Source organism: Equus quagga, chromosome 3, assembly GCF_021613505.1.
Source record: "Equus quagga isolate Etosha38 chromosome 3, UCLA_HA_Equagga_1.0, whole genome shotgun sequence".
In the NCBI taxonomy this organism is placed as follows: domain Eukaryota; kingdom Metazoa; phylum Chordata; class Mammalia; order Perissodactyla; family Equidae; genus Equus; species Equus quagga.
In genome coordinates, this window is record NC_060269.1 from 90067943 (window position 1) to 90082969 (window position 15027).

Sequence of the window (15027 nt, forward strand, 5' to 3'; positions counted from 1 at the left end):
AGAAAGCAGATTAGAGGTTGTTTGGAGCTAGGGGAGGTGAGGAGAAATGGGGGTGTTTTAGGGGAATGTGCTAAAATATTCAAAAATTAGATTATGGTCATGGATGTGCAGCAGTGAATATACTAAAATCGCTGACCTGTACATCTTAAATGAGTGAATTTTGTGGTATGTAAAATATATCTCAATAAAGCTATAAAAAAAAAAAAAAGCACACAGAGTTCCCATATACCCTTCACCTAGTTTTCCTAATTCTTTGTCTTTTTTTTTTTTTTTTGAGGAGGAGGAGGATTAGCCCTGAGCTAACATCTGCTGCCAATCCTCCTCTTTTTCCTGAGGAAGACTGGCCCTGAGCTAACATCCGTGCCCATCTTCCTGTACTTTATATGTGGGACGCCTACCACAGCATGGCTTGCCAAGCGGTGCCATGTCCGCACACGGGATCCAAACCAACAAACCCTGGGCTGCCGAAGCCGAACGTGTGCACTTAATTGCTGTGCCACCGGGCCGGCTCCCCTAATTCTTAATGTCTTATATAACCACACTACAAATAGTGAAACCAAGAATTTAATGTTGATAAACTACTAACTAATTAATCTACATATGTTATTCAAATTTTACCAATTGTTCCACCAATGTCCTAAGAAAGAAAAGAGCAGCCCTGGCCATCAGGAGCTGGCCTGGAGCTATGTGCGAGGCTTTGGTGTTGCTGCAAGCTGGCCTGGTGCTCACACCAGGGTTTTGTTTGGGTTTTTTTCCATTGAGATATAATTGACATATAATATATTAGTTTCAGGAGTACTACCACATAGTAATGCAATATTTGTATATATTGCAAAATGATCACCACAATGTTTAGCTAACATCCATGACCACACAGAGTTACAAACGTTTTTCTTTTTTTTGAGGAAGATGAGCCCTGGACTGACATCTACCGCCAACCCTCCGCTTTTTGCTGAGGAAGACTAGCCTTGAGCTTACATCCGTGCCTAACTTCCTCTACTTTTTTATATGTGGGACACCTGCCACAGCATGGCTTGACAAGCAGTGCATAGGTCTGCACCTGGGGTCCGAACTGGTGAACCCTGGGCCACCAAAGCGGAACGTGCAAACTTAACCATTGTGCCGCCGGGCCAGCCCAAACTTTTTTTCTTGTGATGAGAACTTTTAAGATCGACTCTTGTAGCAACTTTCAAATATACAATACAGTATTATTAACTACAGTCACCATGCGGTACCTTACACCCCCAGGACTTATTTATTTTGTAACCGGAAGTTGGTACCTTCTGACCACCTTCACCCATTTCAGCCACCCCCAGCTCCCCGAGTCTGGCAACCACCATTCTGTTCTCTGTTATCGATGAGCTCAGTGCTTTGTTTTGTTGTTTTGTTTTAGATTCTACGTATTAGTGAGATCACACGTATTTGTCTTTCTCTGTCTGAGTTATTTCACTTAGCATGATGCCCTCAAGGTCCATCCATGTTGGTGATCACACCGGGTCTTGAAGTTCTCCTCTTGCACACAAATGGTTTCACAGAGCATCAACATCAGATAAGGCTACTCTGTGACCCTGACCATCAAGATAAAAACACTGGCACTCCACAATGATATTTGAACTCGGATGAAGTTTAAACATTATCTAAGTCACAAAAGACCAAACACTTCCCTTTCCTGGCTAGCATGAGAGACTGCTGCTGTTTTACCCACTGCCGCGTTACCTCCCTGTAGTGAGCCCTCTCTATAGCTAAGATTTATTAATGCAACCAACTATAGAATCGACTCCACTTTCTGGAGCATCTCTACTTCCTTGATCCTCCTCCAAATCACCCAACCAAAGCCTAAATCCTGTGAAAAGTCTTTTCTACCATCCCCTGACTGAGACACCCCGAAGTTCCCCCAGAGTGTGCCTTCTCCCTTGCTACAACAAGTAATGAATCCAACTTGTTCAACTACAGATGTGTTCTTCATGGTCTCTGGCTCGAGAGCACTGACGGTCTCTTTTCTGTTCAGGAGTCATTTCAGGATCCCAAATTGCATTTGGTTGCCATGTCTCCTTAGTCTCCTTCCATCTGGAGTATTTCCTCAGTCTTTATTTGTCTTTCATGATCTTGACACTTTTAAAGAGTATCGGCCAGTTATATTGCAATATATCCCTCCCTTTGTGTTTGTCTGATACTTTCTTGTGATTAGATCCTGATTATGCATTTTTGACAGGAATAACACAGAAGGGATGTTGTGTCCTTCAGTGCATAATAATGAAGAGGCACATGATGTTGATATGTTCCATTACTGGTAATATTAACTTTGATCACTTGGCTAAGATAGTGTCTGCCAGGTTTCTCCACTATAAAGTTGCTGTTTTCCCCTTTGTAATTAGTAAGTAACCTGTGGGGAGATACTTCGAGACCATGTAAATATCTTGTTTCTCATCATACTTTCAAAACCTACTAATTTTAGCGTCCATCCATGAGTCTTACCTACAACAAATATTACTGTGGTGTTTGCCAAATGGTGATCTTGTATTTCCATCATTTCTTCTACATTCATTAATAGGAATTCTACCATAAAAAGCATTATCCTTTCTCCCTCATTTTAAAATTTATTCTTTTATTTACATCAGTATGGAATCATGGAAACTTATTTTAGTTGATGACGTATAATCCATTATTACCATTCTTTTGTTGATCAAAATGTCTTAGATTTGGCCATTGAGAGAGCCATCAAGTTGGCCCTGAGGTCCTGTCTCTAATCCATTTTTGAGCCCTTTTTTACTGTTTGGTCCCACAAGATGTTCCAGGCTCTTCTTGTCCTTTCCCTGCCCCAGGCCTGGAGTCAGTCATTTCTCCAATGAACTCTAGTTCTTTTTTGTAGGAAAATGGTATGTAGAAGCCAAGATTTGGGCACAAGGTGTGCTCATTGATACTGGGTTGTTGTCACTTCTAGATCCTCTCAATGGACAGACCTAGGAAGTATGTTTATGTATATGCACAGATCTGTATCAATGTGTGTGTGTATGTAATGTAAAGCTGTTATTTGTTGCCTCAATGGCTCCCTGAGTTCTTGTTTTGAACTTTTATCTAGTTATTGCCCATTTCTGCGTACTCAGCCCAACATGTGTGTTCATAAGCTTTAACAGGACCTCCCCATCTTACCCATCCCTCCTTGCTGTGTTGACCTAGGTACTTTCAAATTACCCAGTGAGAATGTTTCCTGCATGCCACAAGCTACCTCACTTATGACCCTAAGTAAAGGCATTTGCCCATGGGGTCCTTGCTCTGCTCTATCCCTACCTGCAGTTACCAAACTTCAGGCTTTTGGGTGACTTTGTGTGACCTTCTGGGCATGCCATGCTTCCCTCTTTATGACCTGTGAGTAGAATAAATCTTTTAATTAATTAATTAATTACATTTTTTGGCAAGGAAGATTGGCCCTGAGCTAACATCTGTTGCCAATCTCCCTCTTTTTGCTTGAAGAAGATTGGCCCTGAGCTAACATCTGTGCCAATTTTCCTCTATTTTGCATGTGGGATGCCTCCACAGCATGGCTTGATGAGCGATGTGTACATCTGTGTCTGGGATTCAAACTCATGAACCCTGGGCCTCCGTAGCAGAGCACACGAACTTAACCACTATGCCACTGGGCTGGCCCCATCCAGTTGGTTTTAATTATCCATTTATGGGTTGACTTGATATGTGAAATATTAGCATGGTTCAAAGAGTCAGAGCCATACAAAAAGGTACGCTTAGAGAAGTGTCACCCCCATCCCTACTACTCCATTTCCATTCTCCCAACCTTTCCCCCATTTACTTGGAACGTAGCAAATTTCAGTTGTTTCTGCTTTATTCTTCCTGTAATTCTTATTGCACAATTGAACAGATACAAGTATGTTTTCCTATATCCCTTTATTTCTTACATGAAGGATATCCTACAATAGATACTCTTTTGTGCATTGCTTTTTTCACTTAACAGTATATCCTGGAAATCATTCCATATGAGTTTATAGAGATTGTTCTCGTCCTTTTTTTTTGATAGCTGCATAACACTCTGTTGTGTGGATGTGCCATGGTTTATTCAAACACTCTCCCATATAGAAGCTTCTGGATTATTTACAATATTTTGCAAAAGCAATGCTGCTATGAATAACCTCATGCATATGTGTTTTGGCATTGTTGGAGGTATAGCTTCAGGATAAATTTCTAGAAGTGGGATCACTGGGTTCAATGGTAAGTGCATACATAGTTTGTTAAGCCAAAATTCCTTCCAACAACAGAATGGTTGTACCAGTTTGCATTCCCACTAGCAATATATTAGAGTGCCTGTTTGTCAAAGCCTTGCCAAAAGAATGTGCATACTTTTTAATTTTTGCCAATCTGACAAGTGTTTAATTTACATTTCTTAAATCTTGAGTGAATCTGAACTTTTCTTTTTAATACATTAAGGGTCATTTTCATGTGTTCTTTTGTGAATTATCTGTTCTTCCCTTTTTGCTATTCTCTCAACCTTAGGGCTTTTCAATGTCTCTCATTTTAGAAGTTTTTTAAAATACTTAAAGCCAGATTTTGTATTCTTTGTTTTGTACTTATAATAATTTTATTAAAACTTAAAAAAATACATGATGCTTGCATACTACACTTGCTAATGGGAAGGGAAGTGCCTAGAGCTATTTTCTGATGGTAATGATGTTCAACAGATACAAACATTTAAAAGAACATTTTTAAGCTTCTTCATTCTTTATAAAAAAAAAATTAAACTGGTTTTATCCTCATCCAAAATAACTGAGCATCCTTTGCATGAGGCCATTTTAAAGAAGCCTCTTCTCCATCATTTGCTACTTCTGACCTTTATCACACTTTGGTCATTTGTTGCCCTGTCGTGTGTGGTTACTAGGATACAAGGTCTAAAAACAGTACAAACCACCCTTTTCCACTCTCTTGCTCCAAAAGAAGCATCTGTTCCTTTAATCAGTTCAGTGAATTCCTTCCCCCCAGGGGCCCCAGTCCTCTGGGAAGTGGAGATAGAGATTGTGTTCTTCCAAGATAAACAAGCGACTTGATCTAAATTGCCTCACTCACCTGCAAAGAGAGTGCCTCAAAACAGGCTTCCAAGAGCAACCTTGAGGCAACTTACACCAACTTTCTCCTTTTCAGATCACAGCCATTTAAGACCCTGCATCGAAAATGCAAACTGCGGCGCCAGTGGTCATTGTGACTCAGCCTGGAAGTGTTCCTGTTTCCCAAACCTCCAACTGGCAGACAGGCATGTGCGACTGCTTCAGCGACTGCGGTGTCTGTAAGTGCTGGGAAAAGTGCCCCCTGAGCTGGGGGAGGCGGATCACTGAAGACCACACCTTCCCCCGTTCTTCCCTTATGGACAGTAAAAGTTCCTGACCTACTGCAGAGCACCTGCCTGTCAGGCAGCGAGGATGTTCAGAAAAAAGGCCCCTGCTGATTAGAGGTTGATGCTTCCCCAGCTCTTCAAAGAATAGTCTTACTCCTCAAATAAGTTGTGGGCTTAACAGTATAAAAGCTGATGATTCTAACAATGAACAGTCCTGGCCTAATGATTATAAATAGACCATACATTAAATTAAAAGAGATATTTCAAGTCTAACTTGATTTAAAAAAATGGAACACTTTTCTTGTCACACATAAATTAGACTCACTTTCTGGTTATATTGTGCCCAGTGCACCACGGAGAGTTTTTGTCCATGGTTTCAGCATGAGCTCAGAGAAGAATTATTGTAACTTGTACATTTAGGCTTTTTATATATCTGAGAATAAAGAATTCTAAAGGCAATTAGCTTCTCATTGGGAAAAATATCTCTGACTCTGCTTTGTTCTTTTTTTTATGAGATCTAAGTGAACGTGGGAAAGGAAGTTTGGGGGTGCGATGGGGGTGTCAGAGAGGATCAAAGCACTTTGTTCTCAACACCAACCAAGAAACAAATAAACCTGCCTACAAAAAAATTTCCTCTGAAGTTTATTTGCCTGCTCAAGTCTGCATAGTGTTCTGAGACAAGGAAAGAAAATACATTAACCTTTAACATACCAGTGAAATTGAAATTTGGAATGGAGTAGATAATTACAGTGAAAAACATAGAGGGAAATCATTCCCTGGGAAATGGAATAGTTGGGTCTGGTTATTCACTCTCATTGTCTTACTGGATGCCCTGGGGTGATGGCTTACATATCTAAGGGCATTAGTTCAACATCTACAAATCATAGGGATAATTAGACTACATTACTAAAACCCTCTAAAGATGAACATTTTAATCTTCCAGACACTAGTGAGTGAATTATAAGCTCTAATATGAGTTTAATTGCTTCAAGGCAGGGTTTCTTAATTGTAGATCTGACCAAATAATTCCGCCTTCTTGCAGTATTTCAGTGGTTCCTCATGACTTTCATAACCACCTCTGAGCACTCACAGTTCTTCATCGTCCCATCCCCAACCTGCCTCATCCTCTAGCTTCATCCCCATCCCATCCCTAGCTTCCAGCCATATTGAATGAACACCAGCCATTGCCAAGACTTTCCAAGTTATCTCAAAGAGGCTCTTTTCCCTTTTGTCCACCTGTAAAATTCCTAATTATCTTTCAATATTTGGATCAAGAAGCATTTCCGTCTCTGAGCCTTGAAGTTCCCATTTCTGTGGGGGGCCCCTTGGCATCTTAAGTAACTTTGTGTTGGGGAAATTTTCCTACTACCTGACTTCCCGACCAGACTTCAGAGAGAGGCATTGTCAGTACTGAGGATAATCTCTGGAATGTGGCTCACTTTCAGTGAATTATTCAATAAATGGATGAAGGTAGCACTACAAAAAGCATACATACTTTCCAAGGTGCGTTCATTCCTGAAGTGATTGGGTGAGGAGAAAGGAGAAGCTGCTGCAACACTGAACAAAAGCATTGAGGATGGACTCAGCAGCAGGGTATGTGGCAAGGGCCTCATGGTTTGGACTGTCGAAATTCATGAAAGCAAACTAACTTTCAACTGTAGTGGGGGCAGAGTGGAGTAACTTTTCCCTCTGGTTTCATGTGTCCAGGTTTCTGTGGCACATTTTGTTTCATGTGCCTTGCATGTCAAGTTGCATCTGATATGAATGAATGCTGTCTCTGTGGAACAAGTGTCGCGATGAGGACCCTCTACCGGACCCGATATGGCATCCCTGTGAGTCTCTTACAATATTGTATCATTGAAATATGCACCTGCATTCAAAATAGTTGTTATAAGCATGGAGGCCATGGGGAGGAGTTTCCTAGCGTGTGCAACCTTGTATTCAGTTGATGTAGCAATAGATTCTCTAGTTATGTGACCTCCTTCTGGGTTTCTGTTGAAAACCCTAGAAAATAGACAACTCATATTTGCAACATATGTCAGACAATGGAAGAGGATTATTCAGAACCTATTACGCCCCAGATACATTACATATGCTACCTCACTTGATCCTTGCACCATCCCTGTAAAGTGGGTAGGTCCACCACATCTTCCAGAGGACTTTAAAGTTTTAAGAGGTGGAGTAACTCACCCAAAGATATGCACTGGTGGTAGAGTCAGTATTCAACTCTAACTTTCCACGCGAGCATGCTCTGTTCCACCATAAGCATCACTGTATGTAACAGGAGAATGTATTAGTCAGGGTTCTCCAGAGAAACAAAACCAGAAGGAGATACGGATGATGATATAGATATATATGGATATAAATATAGATATAGATGATGACACAGGTGATGATATAGATAGACATAGATATGCAAAGAGAGAGATTTTAAGGAATTGGCTCATTTGATCGTGGGGGCTGGCAAGTCCAAAAAGCAGGGTAGTTTGGCAGGCTGGGCAGAGGTGCAGTCGGAGTCCCAGTGCAGCCTCCTGGCAGGATTCCTTTTTGCTCAGGGGAAGTCAATCTTTTCCTATTACGGCCTTCAACTGATTGGATGAAGGTAATCTGCTTCACTCAAAGTTTACTGATTTAAATGCTAATCTCATCTTAAAAATACTTTCACAGAAACATCTAGAATAGAGTTTGGCCAAATATCTGGTTACTGTAGCCTGGCCAAGTTGACACATAAAATTAACCATCACAGGGAATAAATGAATAGGCAGAATATTTTAGGAACTTATTTTATTTCATTGAAATTATTTTATTTTTTCATTTAAAAATATTTATTCATTTTTTAATTACCAAATAATAAATGTTATAGATAATTTTATGACAGATTCAAACACAGAAGTATATAAAGAAGTGAAAATCTAACCTTTTTATGCCCAATTCCACTACTCAGTGATAAACTGTATTAATAATTTAGTGTGAAATCTCTTTCAGGTTCTTTCTATGCCTATGAGGCATGTAAACAGAGATTAGATGTAGCTATAGATATAGATATCCACACATGGGGTTTTGGCTTTGCTGGGCTCTTTTGTTTTATTTTTGTTTTTAAAAAACGAGATTAGGGGTCTGTCCAGTGGCACAGCGGTTAAGTTTGCACGTTCTGCTTCGGTGGTCCAGGGTTTGCCAGTTCGGATCCTGGGTGCAGATCTACACACGGCTTATGAAGCCATGCTGTGGCAGGTGTCCCACATATAAAGTAGAGGAAGATGGGCACTGATGTCAGCTCAGAGCCAGTCTTCCTCAGCAAAAAGCAGAGGATTGGCGGCAGATGCTAGCTCAGGGCTAATCTTCCTTAAAAAAAAAGGGGGAGGATTATACTATACTGTAACTTGTTTTCTTTTTTCCACTTAACATACAGTGGACCCACTATATGTTGGCAATACAGATTCTTTTTAATGTCTGCATGGTATTCCATCACATAGCTAATTTACTTAATCATTTCCTTATTGATGAAAGTTTAAATAATATTGCAGTTTAAATAGTTGGGCATATGATTTTGCATGTGCACTGGTATTTTTGTAGCAATGTCCTAGATTAGATTGATAGATCATAAGGTATGCACATTCAAAATGTGAAAGATACTGTGAAATATTCCTCCAAAAAGATTGTATATTATAGTCCATTAACATTATATGTGTGCCAGTATTAGATAATATTTTTTTCACATTTTGCCTATGAGAGAGGCAAAAATTGTATTTCATTGTTGTTTTAGTTTAATTCTTATTAGTTACATCAACAACTTTTTGAAAATTTATTGTGCTTTTGCATTTCTTATATAAATTATCTGTACATATCCCTTGTTCATTGTTTTATTGGGTTCTTTGTCTTTTCTTTCTGATTTGAGGGAGCTCTTTTATTTATTATGCTATCATTGTTTATTATGAAAGTTAGCAAGTTTTTTAAAGGCTTAGTACATAATTTTTTTAAATGCTTCTTAGGAGTTTGAAAATTTAGTAACAGTCTGAAACTAAAACTTTATTTGGTTTTTACAAAATTTGGAAGATTGGATGGAAGAGGAAGAAATGAAGGCACTCTAAAGAGCTTATCTTGTTGGACATTGATAAATAAATTAAATTTTTCTCTTCATTTTTATAAAAACAAGCTTATTGAGTTATAACTGACTTACAATAGACTACATATATTTAAAGTATATAAGCGGTAAGTTTAGACATACGTATGTACCCATGACAACATCCTCACAGTCAAGATAGTGAACGCATTCATCACCCCCAAAACTTTACTCACACCCCTTTGTAACCCTTCCTTCCTGCCCCTCCCCTCTTCCCCAAGTAACCCCCGACATGCTTTCTGTGACTATAGATTAGTTTGCATTTTCTACAGTTTTCTATAATAGAACAATACAGTGTGCACTCTTTTGTCTAGTTTCTTTCTCTTGGTATAATTATTTTGAGATTCATCCAAGTTATTGTGTTGCGTACACTTAAAATTTGTTAAAAGGGTACATCTCATGTTAAGTGTTTCTAATACAATAAAATAAAATTAGAAAAAAATATATTTAGATGGCAAATAAGCACATAAAAAGATGTTCAACATCATTAGTCATTGGAGAAATGCAAATTAAAACCACAATGAGATACCACTACACACTTACTAGAATGGTTAAAATTAATCAGACTAAACTCCACTAAGTGTTGGCAAATATGGAGGAACTGAAACTCTCATGCAGCGCAGGTGGGAATGTAAAATGCAGTTTCTTAAAAAGTTAAAGATGGGGGCCGGCCCCGTGGCCAAGTGGGTAAATTTGTGCACTCTGCTTCGGCGGCTGAGGTTCACGGGTTCAGACCCCAGGTGTGGACCTCCTCCACTCATTAGCCATGCTATGGAGGCATCCCACATACAAAGCAGAAGAAGACTGGCACGGACGTTAGCTCAGGGCTAATCTTCCTCAAGACAAAAAGAAAATAGGAAGATTGGCAATGGATGTTAGCTCAGGGCAAATATTGCTCACAAAAAAAAAAAGTTAAAGCTATACCTACCAATTGACCGAGCCAGTCTACTCCTAGATATTTACCCAAGGAAATACATATCCATGCCAAGACTTGACAAGAAACATTCAGAGCAGTTTTGCTTGTAATAGCCAAAATCTAAAAACAACCCAAACGTCCCCCAGCAGGTGAGTGGATAAACAAATTATGATATATCCATATAATTGAATACTACTCAGCAATAAAAAGGAATGAACTATTGATACACCCAACAACTTGGATGAATCTCAGCATAAGTATAATTTTAAGTTGTGGGTAAAAATTAAAGGGTAATCACCAATAGGATGAAAATAAGTTGGGGAGCATCTAAAACTACTAAAGAGAACAAAAGGAAGAGGAAAGAGCTATAGTTATATGTCATTTTGATAAAATCCATATTCAGTGCTTACATTTTGATGCCTGTGTTTGCTCTTCAGAGCTGAGTCATGTAGTGGCCTATGATTGCTTTTCCTGCTAAACTTTGTTTTTCCTAGTATTAATAACTCTTGCCTTTTTCATTAGGAGTTTTCCACTTACCAATGAGTAATTCAACTCCAAACTCCTTCTCAGTTTTCTAAATCTCTTCTCAACACATTCAACAACACATCAGGATTCTACCATTTTCGTCTTCTTGATGAAATCGCTCACTGACCTGCTACTCTTTGAACTAGTTGCTCTCCACTCCTGGAGCTTAGCTCTCACCCTGGGATCTCCTCACCATGACCCTGGAGATTGCATGAGCCTCTCAGCTGTGTTGGACTCCTATTTCCTATATCCCGTCTCTTCCTCTTTCTTGGTTTCCTCCCCCCTTTTGGTGGAGGCATCCTCTTAGAAGCTTCCTGAGACAGGGAAGGGGTGTGGGAGAAAAGAATTTTGAGATTTTACTTCCTGAAACTCTATTTTACTCATATTGATAGTTTGGTTGGATATCTTCTATTTTCAATATTACAAAGTATAGGAAACATTTGATATCATAAAAAGAGACAGGAGTTATAGGAAAAATTAATTAACATTTTCTTAAATGTATCCATCCAAACTCTGAATTCAAAGGATCAGCACCTCCTACTTCTCTTCAAAACATCTTGAAAATCCACAAGCGTTAATTCTCAAATAAGTGGATTTTACATTTCTATTTTTTTTATATTTTCAAACAGGGATCCATTTGTGATGACTTTATGGTGACCCTTTGCTGTCCTCAATGTTCTCTTTGCCAAATCAAGAGAGATATCAACAGAAGGAGAGCGATGAATATGTTCTAAAAAAATTAATGGTAAGTCCCAGCATCCATGGATTTTTTAGAAATAGAATTAAGGGCTTTGTAAATGATGCATTATTTTGGATAATAATTCAATAATAACAATTCTTTAAGTCTTTCAAATATCTTAATATAAAGATTGATTTTGATTTCTTTTCATGGAGAAGACAGCTATATTAGCTTGTGTGGGCTGCCATAACAAAACATCACAGCCTGGGTGGCTTAAGCAAGAGGAATGTATTTCTCACAGTTCTGGAGGGTGGGAAATCCAGGATAGAGATGTGGGCCAATTCAGTTCCTCAGTGAGGGCTCTCATCCTAGCTTGCAGATGGCCACCTTCTTGCTGTGTCCTCAAATGATGGAGAGAAAGTGATCTTCTTATGAGGACAGTAGTCTCATCAAGAAGGCCTCACCTATTATCTTCCAAAGGCCCCACCTCCTAAAACCATCACATTGGGGGTTAGGGTTTCAATATGTGAGTTTTGGGGGGACACAAATATTCAGTCCATAATAATAGCTCTATCTTTTGAAACCATATTTTAGTAAATAAAGGGACAGTGACTTTTCTAGGCTTCTCCCAAATTCTGCTGGTGTATTAAATGAAGCACTCACAACTTGTAAAATACCAGAGTATGGTGAGATACAAAAGAAGTGTACACATGCTCCCTTCCAAGACAAATTGACAAAAGACACTGGTAAATTACAAAGTAGTAGAGCAAATGAAAATTATATATTATGTATTATTTAGATTGATTGTGGCATAAAGCATTTATCAATCATGAGGTGAAGTTAAACAGATAAGTCCTATTGGAGAGGGTGAACTTTGGAAAGAGTGGATACAGAATACAAAATATTTGGAAATGTGATATAGAATTTCGCCATCTGAAATTCGATCAAGTCATTTCCAACTAATTTTTCCACGAGTCTCAGAATTAATTACTGAGGATGTAGTAAAGTAGACATCAACATGATTTTTGTCAGTCTTGTCTAGAATATATCTTAAGTATGGAAAGAAAACAATTTTTCCATTCTTTGCAATATCTCACTTCCTTTCTCAAGTGAATGAGAACTCTGTATAAGTTAACAAAAATAGCTCTTGGAAGATACATATTAAAAAGGCATTTATTTAGCAAATAATGTATCAAGTACCTAGTACTATGCAGGAACTGCTAGGTGCTGTGGGAGTCAAAAGTAAATATGCTGGTTCTCTTGTCCTTAGAGACTTTATACTCAAAGAGAGGGGATTAGAGAAGCGCTTAAATAAATTAATGCCTTTAAACAAAGTGCTATTTTATGTTCAGAGGAAGAAAAGATCATATTCTGTGAGATGCATAACTGAAAGTTTCTGGAAAGAAGTGGTTTTTGATTCTAAAGAGGACGTATCAGCGTCACAATGGGAAATAGCACTGAAATTGTGATAATCCAAGGACTTAATGAAGAGTACTCACAGCCCTGGTGGTCTAGCAGTTAAGACTGGGTGCTCTCACTGCCATGGCCTGGGTTTGATTCCCAGTCAGGGAACTACACCACCCATCTGTCGATTGCCCTACTGTGGCGGCTGTGTGTTGCTGTGATGCTGGAGCTATACCACCGGTATTTCAAATACCAGTAGGGTCACCCATGGTGGGCAGGTTTCAGCAGAGCTTCCAGACTAGACAGACTAGGAAGAAGGACTTGACCATGACCACTCTGGCCATCCACTTCCCAGGGGAAAAAAAACTGGGCGTGAAAACCCTCTGAATAGCAGCAGAGCATTGTGTGATATAGTGTTGGAAGATGCGAGGTTCAGCTCTGCTCTACACAAGGTCACTAGGAGTTGGAATCAACTATGATGTGAGGTGTAGGGAAATGACAAGGGATGGTACAGCAACCTGGGCTAGCAACAACTGAACTGTTACCACCCCTAGGCCTCAGGCAAGAGAGGAAGGAGCAGTTACGTGAATCCCAAAGGAGAGACCTGTGTGAAGCCCACCTTGTGAGGAACAGTAACCTCTCAATAACCTCTCAATAGAGAGACAAGAGCAGCCTGAGGGAACCCCATACGATAGGAAGGAGTCAAGGGAAAAATTACCCTGACCTCACTTTCCGATGTCCTTCTGGGCTTCCCTTTGGTTGAACCCACCAGGAGGGCAGAGGGCAGAAAAGTATTCCTGTGGTCCCCAGGTCAGCCTCCAGGGCACAGAGCAGAGCAGACAAGGGTGGAAATGGATCAAATGGGCAAACAGACCTGTGACACAAGATGTGATCTTGATTGATTAATAGAAATGCATGTTGCTTCTAATCAGCAACAACATCAGCCAAACTAAGGAGGCAAAAAAAGGGAAAACATCTTTATCAGCTTAGGTCCAACTTGGTGGGAACATATGATCTAAGTAGGAGAATAATGAGAACTGAAAGATTTTAAAAAGTGAGTTGGGGGCTTTGGCATGCAATGTCACGAAAACTAGGCTAATGATTTGGCCTTCCTTTTTGGTAAGCAATGGGGAGTTACTGCAGGCTTTAAGTAAGGGAGTAAATAGAGCTATACTTTAGGAAAACCAATCTGATAATGGTATATAGCACAGACTGGACAGGATGAGGTCAGAAGCAAAGATGTGGAGTTAGACCATTTCAACACTGTTCATTTAAACAGATAGATGAGACAATTTGGATGAAATATCTACTCACACATACATAATAATGAAACATGACATCTGAACTATTTTTTTTCTTAACCTCAAAGAAATGATCTTACTGTTTCTTTGAACTGGTTTGAAGTAAAATAGCTTGGTGGTCTTGACTCTGGCTCATCAACTCGGACCCTCCATCATTCAATGACAATAAACCTTTAGATATACAAATACCTGAAATGGAAGAATTAAGACACAAGGATCAAAGAATAACATGATTTATGTTAAAAAAAAAATAGATTGAGACAAAAGGATATAGGAACCAATTGAAAAAGCTCCCAATAGCCAATACTGGAAAAATTTGAGTAACAAAATAAGGTAGTATTGGATTATAACCCAAAGTGTAAAGTAAATATCTATGAGTCCATACCGATATAAATAAATGATTAAATAAATAAATGGGGTAGAACAAATTTCCCAGAAGTACAGAAGAATTCCAAATAATTTATGTAGATACTCCTCCCTCAAGGTGATGGAGCGTAATTCCCCACTCATTAAGTGTAGGTTTGCATAGTGACTTCCTTTCAAAGAGTCTGGTATGAAAAGGAGGGGAAAGGAACTTGACAATGGAGAAAGCTGGAAAAACTACCTCAGCCAGGTGATCAAAGTTAACATCATCAGTGATGTCATGTTGACAGCAGGGACCGCTGAAATGATGGGATGAGAATGGCACTTTGCCTTTGTGGGCTTCCTCTCAAAACCCCCGAGCTCCAGTCTTACCATGAGAAAAAC